The sequence below is a fragment of the Sminthopsis crassicaudata genome, chromosome 1 (assembly GCF_048593235.1).
Source record: "Sminthopsis crassicaudata isolate SCR6 chromosome 1, ASM4859323v1, whole genome shotgun sequence".
In the NCBI taxonomy this organism is placed as follows: Eukaryota; Metazoa; Chordata; class Mammalia; order Dasyuromorphia; family Dasyuridae; genus Sminthopsis; species Sminthopsis crassicaudata.
Window position 1 is genome coordinate 74,363,566 of NC_133617.1, and position 19,185 is coordinate 74,382,750.

The following is a 19,185-nucleotide window of genomic DNA, read 5'->3' on the forward strand; positions in this document are numbered from 1 at the left end:
TCTTTCTAAACTCGATTCTTTTTTCATGATTCTCTTGCTTTTATCTCATGTATCTATTTTTTTTTCCTATCTCTCATTTAATCTTCAAACGCCTTCTTGAGTTCTTCTAGGAATTCTTTTTGGTCTTGAATTCAATTCACATTTTTCTTTGTTGGGGTGAGTGGGTTTGCAAGCAGATTTTTCTCACATTGCTGTTCTCTTCTGAGTTTGTATCTTGATTTTTCTGTCACCATAATAACTTTTTGTGATCTGCTTTTGTTTTTTGCTCATCTTTTCTAGCCCTTTTACTTACTTTTAAACTTCAACTCTGCTTCTGGGATGGGAGGGGCATTGTCCCAAGATGTTTGTATCAGAATTTGTAATTGTTTGGTGCTGCCCTGATGTCTATGCTGTAAGGCTACAGGATTCCAGTGGCACACTGAGCAGAGGAGGTAGGGGATGGCTGGCATTGATTAGTGTTGCAGCTCACCTGGTGTAGTGGTGAGACATGTGAGGTATTCTAGTGCTGACATAAGCCCATCATTAGAAGTTATACTGAGGAACATGGGGAAATCTTGTTGCTGGTGTCTGATTGTTAGCCCAGAACTGCAGGGAGTCATGTGGAGGGTCCTGGAGTTGGCATCTACCTGTTTATCTGGAGCTATCTTAAGATGTGTGCATAGGGTCCTGGTTGTGGTGTCTGCTCATTCACCTGGACCTGTGATAAGGCATGTGAGGGGTCCCAGTGATGTCACCTGCCTACTCCTCTTGGGTTGTGCTTTGGAGCTGGCATCTGCTTCTTTGCCTGGAACTATGCTGAGGACCATGGGAGCTCCCAGTGTTAGTGTTTGCCTGCTTGACTGGCACCACACTGAGACTCAGCACCTCTGTGATAATTTTATGATCATTTAAATTACTGACTGATAGTTCATACTATCTTTTCCTGCCTAAACTGAAAAAAGCCTATGTGGAGATATTCTTTGCTTCACCCAACTTGTGATCGTGCTTATCTATTATTCTAACCTATTATTTTGTTTATTTTAGGTCATGTGTCACATGTCAATCAATGGAATTATTTCATGTTTGGTATAGCTATTTTTGATGTGTGGATATCCAGTCTCATAAAAGTAAGCCCCTGAAAGGAAAAGGGATCTTCAATCAAGAGGAAAGTCTACGATTGACTTCATTGGAGGAGACAATGGACCTTTAATAAAATGTCATTGGCTCAGAGCTCTGCCTCAGTCTCTTTTATTGTAGGTAGAATAATTTTAATCCCCATACATTCTTCAGACATATAAACACTAGTCAATTAGGGGATAACTTGTGAATGAATAAAAACAAAAGCACATTTCTGGAATTTTAGAATTATGTAATGTGTTATACTGGTTCCCCTAAACATCCCTTTCCCCCTTTATAGTTAGGCTAGAAAGAAAGTTTATATGGATCTAGAATAAAGTAAATAATAGTAGGAAGAAGAAATCTAAAAAAGAACCTAAAAGTCACTTATAGCCTGTGTTAAAAATTAAGATAGCATAATAATTACCAACTCTCTCTTAAATTAGGGGACAAAAGAAGGCACTAGAAATTGTCTTATAAATGAACTAAAGCTATATTCTGAGAGTTATGTGCTAAATTAGGGAAAGCCAATAAAACTTTACTCTAAGGGCCTCTTGGTCTTGCTAACTGACAGCATTTTGTAAACCTCAGAAAAGCTTCAGATGTGCTCAGTAAGGCCAGAAAACCATCAATCATTATGCTAATAAATTTAACTTAGAGTACTGCTTATAACTTCGAGATAATGTGGATATAATCATGAACTAACCCTAAGGTTGCACAGGTAATATTTGCCTCCAAAAACTTATAAAAATGAGATCCCAAACTCCTGACACTCCCCACCCCACTAGCACTCTTCTGTTGGGTCCATGTGCCATAGTGTTTCCAATTCCATTCCTGGTTTTGTAAGTGACTTTCTGTGCCTCACTGCATGGCTCCTCCATCACTCCAAATGCCATTCCCATAGTCCCTTCATATTTGTGAAATTTGCCTCTGTACTCTTGATACTTTATTTAAAAAGTGATTGAAGCATTGCTTCCTTTTTTCATTAATCATAAACTGGGAGCACCGGGACTGAGACTACTCTGGGTCACAATCAATTATTTAATAATTCCATACATTAAGTGACTTTATTCAGCAACTGTGCTGAAGGAACTATTTGAGACTTGGTTCTCTTCCATCTCCTCCACGTCCTCCTTCTTATTCTTGTTCTTTTTTTGGCATGAGAAAGACTAACTAAAATTGTATCATATGGACTTTGCTGTGATTCTTTGGTGTAAGCTATTGGGTGAGCCACTTCAAAATGCATTGCTAAAATTTTTCCAAAACATTTCTAGAATTGGAAATATGGAGAAATGTGCCAAAACACCTCTAGTTTGAGGCAACTTGGTGGTGTAGTGGATAAAGAGCTGGGCTCAGTCTGGAAGACTGAATTAAAATCCAGGCTCAGAAACTTCTTACCTATGTGACCTTTGTTTGTCTGTGGATTGGTGATCCACTGGAGAAAGAAATGACAGCCATTCCAGCATTTGAGAGAAATGTTTATTAATAACCAATGATCTGGGAAGATCCAGTTATGTGGTTTTTCAAAAATCCTGATTTTAAAAGTTCATTCTCTGAAGGCTAAACTTATCTTCTCTTTTCTCTAGATCCTACCCAGTTGGGGTAGTCATTGTGTTCTGCTCATGTTTGGGTGGGGCATAAAGTGGAGAAACTTCAAAGGAGATGAAATAATCAAAGTTCAGGTCCAGTCTCTTATTGCACCATTCATTCTCTCATTGTTACAATTGATTGCTACCTTATAAAATATCTACTTTTCAAAGGCATAAAAACTGTGAGCCTGCTGCCATGATTGTTCTGATGGACATTGCTCTCTTAAACAAAGAGATGATTCAGAACAGTTCCAATGGTCTTGTGATCAAAAGAGATATATACACCCAGAGAGAGGACTGTGGGAATTGAGTGTGGTTTACAACATAACATTTGTAGTTGTTTTATTTTCTTCATCATTTTTTCTGGTTTAATTTGATTTTTCTTGCACAGCAAGATAATTGTTTAAATCTGTATGTATTTATTGGGTTTAACATATTTCTACCATGTTTAACATATATTGGACTACTTGCCATCTAGGGGAGGGGATGAGAGAAGTGGGGGAAAATTGGAACACAATGTTTTGCAAGGGTTAATGTTGCAGAATTATCCATGCATATATTTTGAAAAATAAAAAGCTTTAATAAAATAATTTTTTATTTTATTCTTGGCATTTGGACTGCTATGTGGTAAGTCCATCAGGGTTGTGCTCTCTGCCATAGATTTTGATTGCCTGTCAGTTCAGCTCAAGAGGTACCTCATTGCCAGTTTCTCATCTTGCCAGGTGATCTTCAGAATCTTCCTAGGACAATTCAAATGGAAGCAGATCAATTTTCTGGCATGGCATTGATAGACCACCCAGATTTCACAGCCATCCAATAATGAAGTTAGCACAATGGCTATGCAGACTTTCAGTTTGTTATGCAGCCTATCACCTCTATTCTCCCACACTTTCTTTTGGAGCCTGCCAATCACTGAACTAGTTCTGTATGCATCAACTTCATCTTCTATGTGGACATCCCTGGAAAGTATATTGCCAGGATAAATTAAATTAACCACAGAATTCAAATCTTCTTGTAGCTTTGGTATTGGTTGATGATTATCTGTTAAGAACACTATGGAAATGTTCAGCTCACCTCTCTAGGAAGTTATCAAGTTATCTCTAGGATTGTGTCCTTATCACTAGTCAGTGCAGCTCCATCACACTAAGTAATTGAGATGGCCCCCACAGGTCTTTGGACCATAAATAGTCTTCAGAGCATCGTAGAAACATTTTGGGTTGTTTTTGTCAGCATAAATTGAATCTCATCTGCCTTCTTACTAAGCCAAGAGTCCTGCATCTCTCTGTTTTGCTTGTCTCTAAGATCTATACTCTATAGTGCCTAATAAATAAATGTGTAAACCTCTTCCCACAAAAGTAGTATGATGTAGTGACAAATAAATAAAGGAGGAGACAAAACATCTGGGCTCAAGTCCTAGAAATACCATTCACTGACTCTGAATGTATTGAAGGAGATCATCTCAAAGGTCACATCTAGTTCAAAGACCTTGTAATTCTCATCGATTTTCTGAATACCATATATTTGGTTCCAGCAACAAACTAATTACTAGATGCTTCCTCAGTACCACCACTTGGGGGAAATGTCACCATATGAATTAATACTTTGAAGAGGCAAGGTTCATTTGAGGTTTCCACAAGTCAAATTCTCACTATCATAAATACTTATGAACTTTTTCTCATGGTTGTATAGAATCTTGCAGATTTCCAAGCTTCAAGCCGAAATAATGATAATATCAAAGCTAATATCTTAGATTTCTACTGGGTTTCAAGGTTCCAAAGCATTTTTTTCCAAAAATAACCTTTTGATGAATTAGTACAAATTTTATTATCCTCCTTTTGCAGATAAGGAAAGTTCATCTAATAAGTAGTGAGTCCCAGATAGACTTAAATTGATCTGGTAATTTCTTCTCTTTCTGCCTCCTCTTTCTGGATGATTTTATCAAATCCACTGCATTCAATTAACCTCTCTTTGCAGAGTACTCTCAGATTTATATAAACCAGCCTTGCTCTTTTTCCTAAATTCAGGTTCCAGAGATTACCAAAACTTACCTAAAGTACATTTTCACATAGATATCCTGGATGTATCTCAAACTCGGTTTGTCTGAAATGTAGCTCATTACCTTCTCTCCAAATCTGTAACTATTCTTCTCCCTTCAGAACTCCTAATCTTCTAGTCTTAGAGCTCTTTGTGTCCATAAAGGTTAATTCCTGGTGATACCTCTTAGGACCAAACTTTTCAAATCCATCTATTTTTATTGCTTTTCACCACCTCACTATATATATATATATATTTTTTTTTTTTTTTCTAATTTCTAGCATTTCCCTACTCACCCCTGTGTGGCTGTCACAGTAGCTTGTATATTGTATTAAAGCAAGAACTATTCTTTGCTATGACTTTTTTTTGTGCCCAAGGTTTGACTAATCCAGGTCTTAGGAGGGGCAGGGGGGGAAGGGGAGGGGTAGAGAAGGGAAGAGGAGGGCAAGGGGAGAGGAGGGAGAGGAGGGGAGGGGAAGAGGAAAGGAGGAAAGGGGAAGGGAGAAACATATCCATTAGAAGTTCCCCAGCAGAGCTTAAATGACTATTTATTAGATATTTTTTTCTCAAATTTTACTTTTCAGGTATAGATTGAATTATATAACATAATTACAGAATTTTAGAGTTAGACAATATTTAAGAAACCATTTAGTTCAACCCATACCTGAAAAAGAATCTGCATAACAGCATGACAACTAAGTCTTTGATTAAACATCTCTAGTTAAAGGAAATTAGGTGGTGCAGTGGATAGAGCATTGGGCTCAGCATTAGGAAGACTTGAATTAAAATCCAGTCTCAGAAAATTCTTAGTTGTAACACTTAATGTTAATTGTATATAGATAAGGGCTCCACTGGAGAAAGAAATGGCAATTCATTCCAGTATCTAAGAGCAATAACTTAATAACCAATGACTCAGAGAGTCTGAGTTAACTTCTTTTTGAAAAGATTTTTAAAATTCAGTTTCTAAAGTTTGAGCTAACTTTCTCCTCTATCTAGTTTCCACCCAGTTAGGACAGCCATTGTATTCTGTTCAGGTTGGGGTGGGCATAAATTCTTTGTTCAATGAACAGCTGGACCTACCTGAACTTTATTTAATATTATATAATTATATATATATATATATATTATCATATAATTATTATATAATTATCTGTGTTAACTGCCACCCTATGAAACACCTGCTCTTCAATAATATGTCAGAAACAAATAATATGTCAGAAAATAATATGTCTAAGTGTAGGCATAGACATACACTTCATATCCCATGCCAAAATATGATCAAAATGAATATATGATTTGGGCATAAAGGATGATACCATAAACAAATTAGGAGAACAAAGGATAATTTACCTATCAGATCTTTGGAAAAGGGATGAATTTATGACCAAAGTGCATGCTTCTTTTTCCCTTTGAGAAACTTCCTCAGGGAAGGAGCATGACTATCACGAAGTTTTGGGAGTTGGAGATGAGTATAACAGGAAACTGAGGATATCTCAGATAATTCCAGACACAATTTCAAAAGTCTGTTAATGATTAGAACTCTGGGAAGGAGAACAAAAGGTTTGCTCTTCTAGTAGAAATATTTGACCTCCTGAACCTCTACTTAACTTCTTAGAAGAAGCTAACTAATTAATGAACTGGAGATATTCTAAGGGGTCTATAAACTGGGTATTCTCTATTTGTTGAGGAAGTCTGAGGTAAACCAAGTCTCCTTGGTTATTCTAGTTTAATGGATTACTTATGTCTAAACAAATTTCCTGGGGAATTTGGGAAATAGGATGCTCATATTGGATAAAGTAAAACATTTGTAAAACTTGTCAAACTGACTATCATAAAATTCAGGTCAAAATTGAACAAATCCATGTTACTTCCAGGCATTAAGCGAGATAATGCGAATCCACCATTGACCAGATAAACGGAGGTGGAGGGGTGGGGGGGAGTTGTTATGATTTCTTATGGCTTGTGACTATATAATCTCCCCTGACTTCTGAAGGGGTGATCTCCTTTTTCCTGAGGAACCCCAGTTTATTGGATGTCCAGTTTTCATGAGATTCCTGAATAAAGCTTCTATTCTTTACTTTGAGAAACCTCTGAGAAGTCATTTTGAGTTAGGATTTGCTGTACCACATAGAAGGATGGTGAGACTCTGGACCAGCTGGCACTAGAGGGAAGAAAGGACAGAAGGTGGGGAGCAATGCCCCTCCCCTTTCCAGGGGAGGATATAGGAATGAGGAGCAGAATCCTGTGTAGTTTGGGTTCTGGTTCTAGATTTAGACAGAAGTATGAATCAGAGAGTGAGCAGGAAGAAAATAAGAACAAGGAGAGAAGGAGAGAAAGAAAAAAGATGGTGGGAGAGAGTAGAGATGGAGAAAAAATATCTTGTTCTTCAAAATAGCCCAACTTTGTTCCTTAGATGCCTCCAGATAGGTTCTAAGAATTTTCATCTTGATAACAACTGAAGACAATCCCAAAAGAATCATAATAAAACACACTATCCACCTTCAGAGAAAAACTCATACTGGTTGAATTCAGGGTAAAGCATGATGTTTATCTCTTTATTGCTTTTTTTTTCTTTCATTTGAGTCTTCTTGTACAAAATGACTAATATGGAAGTGTCTTACATAGTTGCACATGTATAAACTATATCTGATTGATTACAATCTTGGGGAGGGGAGAGAAGGAAGAGAGGGACAGAATTTGGAACTCAAACCTTTAAATAAGAATAGGAAGAAAAGACTTCTGAAGTGAAGCTAAGATGGTGGAATAAAGTCAGGGAGCTGCTCCAGGTTTTCCAGTTTCCCTGGAAAATCACATGAAACCAAGTCTCTGAATAGAATCTAATGGAATAAACCTATTTTCCAGCTCAACATAGACTGCAAAAAGTTCAAGAAAAGTCAGTCTCATTGGGGTGAAAATGGTGTTCAGGCCAGCTCAGATAGACTGTGGGAAAGTTTGGTGAGAGGGTCTTAATCAAAGCAAATCACATTGAAGACGCTCAGCCCTGGCTCAGTCTAAGAGCAAATCAGTGGGTCAGGTTCCAGTCCCAGCTCAGAAGGCAAACTCTGGGAGATCAGGATGTTTCCTCAATAGGCCAGGTAAAGCTTCCCCCTGAAAACACAAGAAGCCTTTGCCTCAAAGCCAAGGCTCAGAGCTGCAGAGAAAGGTAGGGACAGGGCTCCTTATTTCCCAGAAGCAGAGCGCATTTTTAAAAGAATAGACTGAAGAATCCTCCAAAAATATAACCTAACCATAGGCATCAAAAACATAATGCTCTCAGTATTGGCGAAATTCATTGAAAAGAGCAGTATCATAAAAAAAGAGGAAACATGATTAGAGAAAAATTTCAAAATAATCATTATTATGAGTGTGTAGAAGATCAAAATGAGACTCCAAGTACACCAGTTCACCCAATCCTTCTTGAGAATAAATCCTGCCAAAAAAAGGATAGACACTTCTTAGAAATTAGTCCAAGATGGACTATATAGTTTCCCTTCCCAGATTGCTCCTCTAAGGAGGGGGAAACACTTGTCTCTTCTGCCACTCCCAGTCATAACTCTAAACTCATTCTCTCTACCACCTCTGTATTACCTTACATACTGAATTATACACAACCTATTCCATCCTCAGGAGCCCTTCCCCAGCCACCCCCAAATTCCTCAGGAGATCTCTGGGACAACATGTTTCTGTGGAAAGCTGAAGAGTCACATCACAGCTGTCTTTGAAAGGGAAAAATCGATACCCGGGGTCAATCCAAAGATTGGAGTAAGAACAGAATGAACACAGGGAGTTGACACCCACTGAGTTTTTTTGTTTTGTTTTGTTTTGTTTTGTTTTTAATGAGGACTGCCCATTAATATTGTCCAATTACTCTTCCCCTACCCATCCCTGCCCCCAGTTACCATTACCTGGACAACTGTGCTTTGTCCACAAATAACAAATACAAACACCCACTTCTATTGAATAAGTCACTGCCAGGATCCCATTCACATGCCACATAAAAGTGTTTTTCTTAAGACTTTCTGCAAGAGAACAACAAGGGTCAAGGGCGTAACCACTCAAATGCTCAAAATTACCCTCTGGACTGTCAGCTTTGGCTAAAGCAGGTCCCAAAAAACTGGGAGTAGGAGCTTTCTCCAACTATCTCACAGAAGAAGACTGCTGGCCCAACTCTCTCACTGAAGACACAGAAGTGGAGAGACATGAGTTGAGATCCCATAGTTCCCCAAAAGGTAGCTCATCACCACTTTTCTGCACCCATGTCTTCTCATACAGGAAACACCCAGATAAGAAAAGAGGCCAGTAGCCTCAGGGATAGAAGGTGTTATTGGGAGTTCTAGGGATCCAGAGATAATTCCTTAGCTCCAGTCTCAGATGTCTGAGGAAAGAAGATTTTTCAGTCTCTGATTGTCTTATAGTTCCACAACTTCTCTATCTGTATTAGCTTATAGGCAAAGCACCCCAGAAAACCCCAAAAAGTATTGATTACAGGGATTACTGGTACTATTATTGGCTTAAATTAGTTAGGGGAAGGGTGGAGGCAGCCAGTGCTTATATCCCTCTCAAAACTGGCCTTTAGGGCCCTGCCTTATAATGAAATATTGAAATAATGAAAATTATACTTACTTCTTCTTTTGAAAAACATGAATGAACAATATATATATGATATTATCCAAAAGCCAATGATGTTCCTCATCATATATCCCACCTGAGGATCCATTGGTTTTGTCTCTTCCTCACCTGAAAGACATCATGTAACTCAGGAAAATCTGACTCACATACTCTGTCCTAGCACAGGTAAAGGCATGACATATTAGCTTTTGGAATCTCCTCCCCAAATAGGTCAATTATAGGGACATCCTTCTCCAAGACAGGGGCATTAATGGCCTTGCTCAGGGAGGAGGATGGACATGTGACTGAACATAGGGAAAACAGGGGCCATGGTCATAACTACAGGTTTTCCAAGCACTAACCCCATCCCTAGATCTCTCAGTACCCTGCTGCTCCCTCTTCCATTCCTTGTATCCATTCTTTATCCACATTCATTCATTCATGTAGTCATTCTTTCATTTATTTATTTATTTGACTTTTTTTTTTTTCTGAAGCAATTGGGGTTAAATGACTTGCTCTCTGAGATCAGATTTGAACTCAGGTTCTCCTCACTTCAGGGGTGGTACTCTAACCAATTGGCCACCTAGCTGCTCCAGAACATATTTATTAATAATAAAGTTAGACTTCAGAGGGGGCTACAAGGAGTGTATTAATTATGATGAGGTACTTCTTTCTATACTCTACAAAGTCAGCCAAGTAGTTAGTCAATAACCATTTATTATCTTCTATGTGCTAGACATTGTGCTAAAAGTGGAGGATAAAAAAAAGTGAGAGACAATTTCTGCTCTGAAGGAGCTCACAGTCTAAAGAGTTGACATCTTACAAACAGCTATGTGAAAATATGCTATATTGAAGAAAGTCCTTTTATTCCTTCTTTCCTTCATTTTTCCTTCTATAATTTCCTTCTCTCCTTTTCCTCCTTCTTCCTTTTTGTCTTTTTTCCTTCATTCCTTTGGTTTTCCTTCCTCTCCTTTCTTCCTTCCCTTTTATTCATTCCCTCTCTCTTTTCCTCCCTCTGTTCATTTACCCATTCCATCCTTCCTTCATTCTCCTTCCTCCTTTTCTTCCTTCTTTCTTTCATTCCCTGGTACTGAGCACAGAGCTTGGCAAATATAAGGGACTTAATAAATATTTATTGAATTGAACTATTTTCAATTGCACCTCAGCAATAATGCCCTATGATATGTGCTGTTATTAACTCCATTTTACATATGAACAAACTGAGGCTGAGAATAAGGGAATGACATAGGATCACATAATCAGGAAGTTGATGATAAAGTGAACTCAGATCTTTCTTATTCTAACTCTGAGCATCTACTACACCACTCAGCTCCTTCTGAACAAGGTTATGCTCAGAATCTTACTCTTTAACTTATTTTATAGCACCTCATGAAGAAGGGTTCAGAGGAATAATATTGATACCAGTGATATTTTCCTATTAATTTATTAATCATTAAAATCATGTGTGTGCCAAATTCAGTAGTTTCCCATATCAGAATATCAGCCACTTCCCACAACTTATGATAGCAATTTTACTATTGATCTCCCATCTTGCTTCCCATAATATATGCCATGTCCTGATAAGAATTATGCTTTTTATCAATGTATTTGAAAGGCTAAAGTATTTCTTAGTCTTAGAAGTTAGAAACTTCTGATCTTTGGCAGTTCCAGTATACTATCAATATAGTACCGATTGCTCTCTCTCTCTCTCTCTCTCTCTCTCTCTCTCTCTCTCTCTCTCTCTCTCTCTCTCTCTCTCACTCTCTCTCTATTTCTCTGTTTCTGGACCTGTCTCTGTTTCTGGTTCTTTGTCTCTCTTTGTTTCTCTCTGGTTCTTTGTCTCTCTTTGTTTCTGTGTGTGTGTGTGTGCTGGATCACTAGGACCTGGATAGAATACTTCTTTAACACTCATTTCTTGCTATTTTCTTATTTCTTCCTTGGTTTCCCCTTTTTCTCTTTCTCTCTACCAAACTTCCCACTTAATTTTTCTCCTGTTGAAACCTTAAAAATGGCACTTGAACCTAACAGAATAGTGAGAAAGAAATAGGAAAAATGTTCACCTTATGTAGTTAGTTCTACAAAAACAGTATCTTACCTAGAACACACCCTTTATGGTGCATTCTCCCAGATATACTTAGGAATAATTTTCTTGACTTCATACCAGAACTATAACTTTTCCATGCAGGTCTATCCCCTTGGATTTAGTTACCTACCATTGGAACTGTGGTGTGACATGTTGTTTATACTTTCTCAGAATGGAACCATACCTATTTTTTTCCTCTGATGGGATAGGTTGACATAATGATGAGTGACCCCATGCTACCAGGAGGCAGGATTCAAAATCTCATCTCACTAGAAATCTGAACAAATCACTTTCCCCATTCTCGTGTGATGTATTAAAAGTTCAAGAAATATAATTCTTTGGTAATTAATTATATTATTAATTGTGGCTAGGAAAAATTAATAAAAGAATAGTCATTTGATTGCTCCTTTAAGCCAAAAATGGATCATGGCAGCTCACTGACACATATACCCTTGGTAAAGTGAGTGTTCCATGTAGTGGCAATCAACTCTGAGTAGCAACTAATGAGAAAAATGAAAATTATAATGGGAAATGGAGCTATTCTAATGAGTGGTGATTTTTTAAAAATATTTTATTATACCTTTTTATTTACAAGATATATGCAGAGAGTTTTTTCAGCATTAACAATTGCAAAACCTTTTGTTCCAACTTTTCCACTCCTTCCGCACACCCCTTCCCCCAGTTGGCAGGTTGACCAATACATGTTAAATATGTTAAAGTATAAGTTAAATACAATATATGTATACATGTCCAAGCAGTTATTTTGCTGTACAAAAAGAAACGGACTTTGAAATAGTGTACAATTAGCCTATGAAGGAAATCAGAAATGCAGAGGGACAAAAATAGAGATTGGGAATTCTTTGTAGTGGTTCATAGTTGTCTCCCAGATTTCTTTTGCTGGGTGTAGCTGGTTCAGTTCATTAATGCTCTATTGGAACTGATTTGGTTCATCTCATTGTTGGAGAGGCCTCACCCATCAGAATTGATCATCATATAGTATTATTGTTGAAGTATATAATTATCTCCTGGTCCTGCTCATTTCACTCAGCATCAGTTCATGTAGGTCTCTCCAGGCCTTTCTGAAATCATCCTGTTGGTCATTGCTTACAGAACAATAATATTCCATAATATTCACATACCACAATTTATTCAGCCATTCTCAAATTGATTGGCATCCACTCAGTTTCCAGTTTCTGGCCATTACAAAAAGGGCTGTCATAAACATTCTTGCACATACAGGTCCCTTTCTCTTCTTTAATATCTCTTTGGGATATAAGCCCAGTAGTAATGCTGCTGGATCAAAGGGTATGCACAGTTTGATAACTTTTTGAGCATAGTTCCAAATTTCTCTCCAGAATGGCTGGATGTATTCACAATTCCACCAACACTGTATCAGTGTCCCAGTTTTCCCACATCTCCGCCAACATTCTGCATTATCTTTCCCTGTCATTTTAGCCAATCTGACAGGTGTGTAGTGGTATCTCAGAGTTGTCTTAATTTGCATTTCTCTGATTAATAATGATTTAGAGCATTTTTCATATGGCTAGAAATAATTTCAATTTCTTCATTTGAGAATTGTCTGTTCGAATCCTTTGACTATTTATCAATTGGAAATTGGCTTAATTTCTTATAAATTAGAGTCAATTCTCTATATATTTTGGAAATGAGGTCTTTATCAGAACTTTTGACTGTAAAAATGTTTTCCCAGTTTATTGCTTCCCTTCTAATCTTGTCTGCATTAGTTTTGTTTGTACAAAATGAATGGTGATTTTAATCATGTCCCTCTTATTCCCAAACTTTCCCTAGTGTTGTCCATCAAGACAAATTATCTATGTCCATCTGTGTTAAATTCAATCTTATTATCAGACCTATTTTTCATGAGCTAATTTGATCTAGTAAAGAATGAGGAAATAGTAAAGGAAACAAAATCCTTAATCTACCCAACTGTAAGTGGCTATTTATATAGTAGAGCCATAATCATTTCTCTTACTGGATTTGTAAAATTAGAATCATTCACATAGTTGTAAGCCTTTTAGATCATATAGACTCCAGAGATCATCTTCTCCAACTATCTGAAGTCTAAGAAGTGGAAATATGACTCCATATGAGTTACTAAAGGCATAGAGAGAAAGAAAATCCAAAGAAAATGAACTAAGAGTAGTTGCTGAGATTTGTTAGGTAATAAGACTATGGGGAAGAAAAAACCAGAATCTCCCAACTTTCTTAGCTCTCAGTGGCTCTCTTATGCAATTCTTAGGCCCTGGAAAACAAATAAACAAAAAGGATTGATATATCTGATCCTTCTCTGAATAAGAGGACAGTGGTAGAAATCTCCCAGGAGAAGTAGTTTAAATCAGCTCTGGGAATTCTGACATAAGAAGTTTTGTCATTTTTCCACCCAGGAAAGCATTCAAATATAATAGATGGTAATGAATCAAGTTTCCATGAGTCTTTCAGTCTTTCCATGAGTTTCAGGAAGGAGATAAAAAGGCAGACACTGACTCTTACAGAGTTGGGGAGATGGTGTTGAGCATAACACCAGAGCAGCCAAGGTTTGCATCAACCCTGGGCAGACAGGATGGCAGCACCGAAAATAGAAGATAAGTCTTATCATTCATTCATGGATGCCTTCCTTATCTCCAGCCATGAATCAAGGTGACTTAAGAAATGCCTTTTTTCTCTTCCCACTGTCCCTTCTCTTTTCCTGTTTTGTCCTTTTGGACAGAAACTTAAATCCAAAGTTTGCTGCTCCATTTAAACTGTTCGCTAATGGTTAAATTTAATTTTTTTAAACTTGATTTCTCTAGATAAAAAATATCAATCTCTATTGTGCCCTTGGTTTGAAACTACCCCATGAGGCAAGGGTTATAAGCTTCCCTGACATTTTTTGATTGACACTGTGGGGCTGGAGCTTTAGGCCAAGACTCTTTCTTCTGGAATTGGGGGCAGGGAAGGAAGAGTTGGGATTGTGACCAGTGTTTCCCTCAACTTGAGGCATATGAAGGGGCATCTAGGTACACAGTGGATAGAGCACCAGGAGGACCTGAGTTCAAATCTGGCCTCAGATACTTAACACTTCCTGGCTGTGTGACCCTGGGCAAGTCACTTAACCTCAATTGTCTCAGCCAAAACAAAAAAATTTAAAAAAAAGAAAGTTGAGGCATCTGGAGATCAAGACTAGAGTGGCTGGATCCCATTAGTTGCTGAAATGAAAAAGAAGGTAGCTCTCTCCCATTGTGCTTCCCATATAATTCCTAAGATTCTGAATAAAACTGACCTTTAATCTCATTCAGTACTTGAAAGTGTGTGATCAGATGAGAGCGGGAGGTAAAGGGTGCCATGTAGAAGCACATTATTTTTTGCTCTTCATTTGTATAGTTGTAGTTAACTATGTGACCAGAATGTGTTGAGTGTCCTTTGAATATGGAAAGCAAATTTAATTCACTGACAAAAGAAATCCTAAGAGCAGGATAGAGGCTCTGGAATTATCATGTCCATCTCAATATTTTGATCAAGAGGACAAACCTGTGTGCCCACTGGTGGCCATTCTACCACATCTCCAGTTTGGTCTCCTTCTTTAGAAAATGGGAACAATATTATTGTTTCAGTTTCAAGCACCCCTTTCCTAATCTCTTTTAGAGGACTCTATTCAAAGGACTCTAACTCCTTATGTTAACCGAGACACCTAAGTTGTATAGTAGATAGAGCACAGAATCTGAAGTCTTCTAATAAGATACAGCCTTTTCTGAATTCTTATCTAACTTTAGACACATTAGCTATGTGAACCTAGGCAATTCATTTAACATTTGTCTGCCTCAGTTCCCTCAATTGTAAAATGGCAATAATGATAGCATTTACTTCCTAGGGTTGCTACTAGGACAAAATTAGATATCTGCAAAGTCTTTACACAGATTAAGTACTTACTTAATAAATGCTTGCTTCCTTACTTCCAGTGGAAAATGAAAATCTACCTAAACTCCTTCTTCTTCAATAATAACAAACTCCCTCAGGTCATAACCTTTCCCCATCTCAGTGACTCTAAATCCCTGGTCATCATGCAAACCCCAGTCTCTACTCCCCCTTCCTGATCCCTTATTCCCATTCCCCTCAAACCTATCCAATGTCCTATTCTACAGTTATCCTCTCTTTCTACTATGTTCTCTTATATGCCTGTCCAAAGATATCAATCTTGCTTTCATCTTCAAACCTTTCCTTTCCCACTCCTTATATTACTTGACTCTCACTGAGACCTGCCTCTCTCTTGATAATAGAACTCCCTGGTTACTCTTATCAACCCTGGCTGAATTTTCATTTTTTCTTTCAACTTAATGGTCAAGATGGGATTGTTGTAATACTCAATTACAATCTCCAGATTTTCTCTCTAATACTATCACTCAGTAATCTTCCTTTAAGGTTCATTCAATCCATATCGACCACTCACTCATTTATGGGAGCTGCTGATTACAGACCTTTAGTTCTGCATTCTGTCTTTAGCTCACCATCTCTCCTCACTTCCTGCTTTCATATTAAAGAACTCCAATATATGAATCATTAGTTCCTCATATGTACCATATACTAGTTCCTCAACTTATTCATTGTCTATGATCAAGTACTCCTTTAATCAATTTAAGCCATTCACATCCACATCCCTTGATCTGGCTGTATCTGCAGATAATACAAATTCTGTGTTTACAAATTTTAAAATTCCTTTATTTGATCATTTGATTATTTGATTATTATTATAATTTCTTCTCTCCTTCTGCCTTGCAACTCCAAATCCTGTTCCATATTCAGTTTATGATCCCAAGTTTCTCAGTCTTTCAGTTTCTCCTAGGTAATCATCCCTTAACTAGTTATACTCTCTTCCTTTCCTCATCTAGATTTCTTGGCGAACTGGTTTAAATTTACATTGTTCTTTTCTTCCGAGTTCCTTATATCTCATTCTCTTGTAAACCATTACCTGCAATATCTCAATTTGGGATTACTGAAGGAAATTGAAAAAGGTGAGAAATTATGGTCTGATGTTCTCCATTATATTTGGAGGAAACAGAAGATGGGGCGAAAGGAGATATGTACTAGAAATCCTGGTGATGGAACATAGGTGTTATAAAACGCAAAGAGAACATAGGTCAATGTCTGTAACAGGGATATGGAAGTTCAGTCTTTATGATAGGAAGTAGAGTGGAAAAAATCAATGATTTTTATAGAAGGTGTGTTAATCAGCAAATGGTGCAGTATATCACTTACAATTCTGGGTCAAGCAGCTGCTAGAAATGATCTAGAATAATTTTCCATGGAAACTCAGGAAGGCACTGAGAAAGAAGCAGATAAGCTAGGCTCTCTGTTACATGTAAATAATTCTGGCTAGGATCTGGATCAAAATCAGCTACCTACTCTGTAGAAGGATGTCTGTGTCTCTTCATACATGGTTCTAACAAAAAGCAAGGGATAGAGGGAGAAAGTCTATAAGAGGCAGGCCCAGAAGCCCTGGCCCTAGAGATACAAACAGAGATGGTGAATGAGACTTGAAGAAAATAGGGAATATCTTTAAACCAACTCAGTTCCCCAGGGCTCAGAAATGTGAATTGGGATAGAGTATGATAAGACAAGAATTTATTGAGGGTCATGGAGGTAAGTAAGTAGAGTTCTGTCCGATGGTCCTTCTGCTTGTGTTAGAGTTGGGGCAATGATCAGGGTTTTGTCTAATAGAGAAAAGCAATCTTTCTTCTTAAGGTTGTACAATGCTTCAGGTTCCTCCAAATAATATGCTTTCTTCCTTTCTAGGAGAGGGGCCCTTAGTGGCAACCTCTTTTACATATGTTTATAGGAGAGGGGTTATTTCCTTCTTGGAAGAGAATATGCCCTGTCTGGAGGAGGTGGATCCTCTCTCCTCTGCTTCTTAGGAGTGTCTTCTTTTCCAAGAGCTACTATGTGGTGGATCCTGTGCCTGGTCACTGAATGTTCCCTTCCTCCTTCAGGATAGCCTCTTAGAGGCCCCTGCCTCTCCCTCTTGTGATCTTTGATCATGGGTGGAGTTAGAAACCAGAGGACACACCTGAGCTCAAAAATGAAGAGTACCCCATCCTGGGATATGGGAAATTGAACTCTAGAAAGGCTCAGTGCTTAAAGCCTTCTTCCAATTCCCCAGTGAGTCCCATTTATCAAAAAGAATTCAGCTTTCACACTGACTGGCCTGGCAATTGCTAATTCACTACTGGACTGATGATTTCCTATACTAGTTAATTTCATCTAGGGCTCCTGCTCCAGTCTCATTATCCTCCCTTCTCTACTCTGAACAAATTTTCAGGGACGGGGCTGCATCCCTCTTTCTCCCCTTAATGCAGTATCCCCATGTTTAACATATTTTGGGTTATTTGCTATCAAGGGAAGAATGTGGGGGGAAGGGAGAGAAAAAAATTTGGAATACATAGTTTTGCAAGGATGAATGTTGAAAACTATCTTATCATGTATTTTGAAAATAAAAAGCTATTAAAAAAATTCAGTTGCTCTTCTGAGTCCCCTTAATGCCCTATTTCTGAAGTGCCTTCAACTTGTAAATTTCTTTACCTTATTTTGGGCATTAGAGACATGACCAGAGTTCGTATTTTGAATCTATTTGGAAATATCAGATATTATGTGGCTTTGGGTTTCACAAATAGAAGAATTTAATAATCAGTCTTTCTCAAATTATGATAGTAATAAACTTTTTGCATAACAATTTGAAAATTGCAAAATATTTTATAGATAGACCTCATTTCAAGTGAATCTTTTTTGAAACAGACATTAGGTGAAGATTTCCAAAATATTTTCTGTTGGAAATTTGTTACATTCCAAATATTTGTGGGTTCTATCACTTCAAAACAGGTTTAGAGGCTTGATATGGTATTGATCTGAGGGAAAGCAGGAAAAGGTTAGACAAAGATGTATATACTCTCTGCCATCCTGGCTCTGTTCCCCTCAAATAAATAATAAAACATACTGAGTTGAAGGTTGAAGGTATCTTATAATCTCCATTTTAAAACTGAATTCACTAATCATCAAAGACTTTAAGGTCTTTTTCCCATTCTCATAGAGGAAATGAGTCCATGTTTCCTGGATTCCAATTTTCTACCCCCCAACTCACCTGTTCTCCACTCATGGATATTCCCACCTCTGCCTCAAATTCATACACACACTTTCCTTCTCTAACAGACTCCATGGACTTCCCAGGGAGTCCTCTCTCAAGTCATCAGGCTTTCTGGTCCATTTCATTCAATAAAGTATTGACAAAAGGGTAAGTGAGGGAATGGGAAATCATACCATTGAGAGTCACAAAGATGACTGAGACCTTGGAGATTATTAAATCCAACATCCCCCTCCCCTCTCTAAATACTCACACATGGCATGCCATCCCACTCCACATTCACCCAGTCCACATCATTTTATCATAGAAAAAAGAGCCAAAAGACAGAGAAGGCTTACAGAACGGTCACACGTGATATTTGTGACATTGCCATACCTGGCATCCAGGAGAGATCTGCTACAGCGTCGCTATATTCAATGTTCTATCTAAAAGTGAAAGTTCAAATAACATATTAAGTCAACTCAATATTGTGAAATAGCAGAAGCCTGTTGGTTAGGGGTGGGTCAGATGACAAACATTGGTTAATGTTATCAAGTAGGTGGAGCTCTAGAACACTACCTGGGCATAGAAAATGTGAAAGATATCTGCAGATTGATTCTGGACTGGATGCAGTTCTGTTATAAAAAAAAAAAAAAAAAAAAAAAAAAAAAAGG

The 19,185-nt window shown here is 37.8% G+C and overlaps 1 long non-coding RNA gene across 1 annotated transcript; it reads right to left on the reverse strand.

Annotated features, from left to right (window-relative positions):
* Positions 1 to 7,245: 7,245 nt before the first annotated feature.
* On the reverse strand, positions 7,246 to 18,965 carry LOC141539237 (uncharacterized). Its single transcript, XR_012481226.1, has 4 exons — positions 18,908 to 18,965; positions 9,342 to 9,455; positions 8,624 to 8,737; positions 7,246 to 8,148 (listed from the first exon to the last, which is right to left on the reverse strand). It is a non-coding gene; the product is annotated as an uncharacterized LOC141539237 (long non-coding RNA).
* Between the last annotated feature and the right edge of the window lie 220 nt (positions 18,966 to 19,185).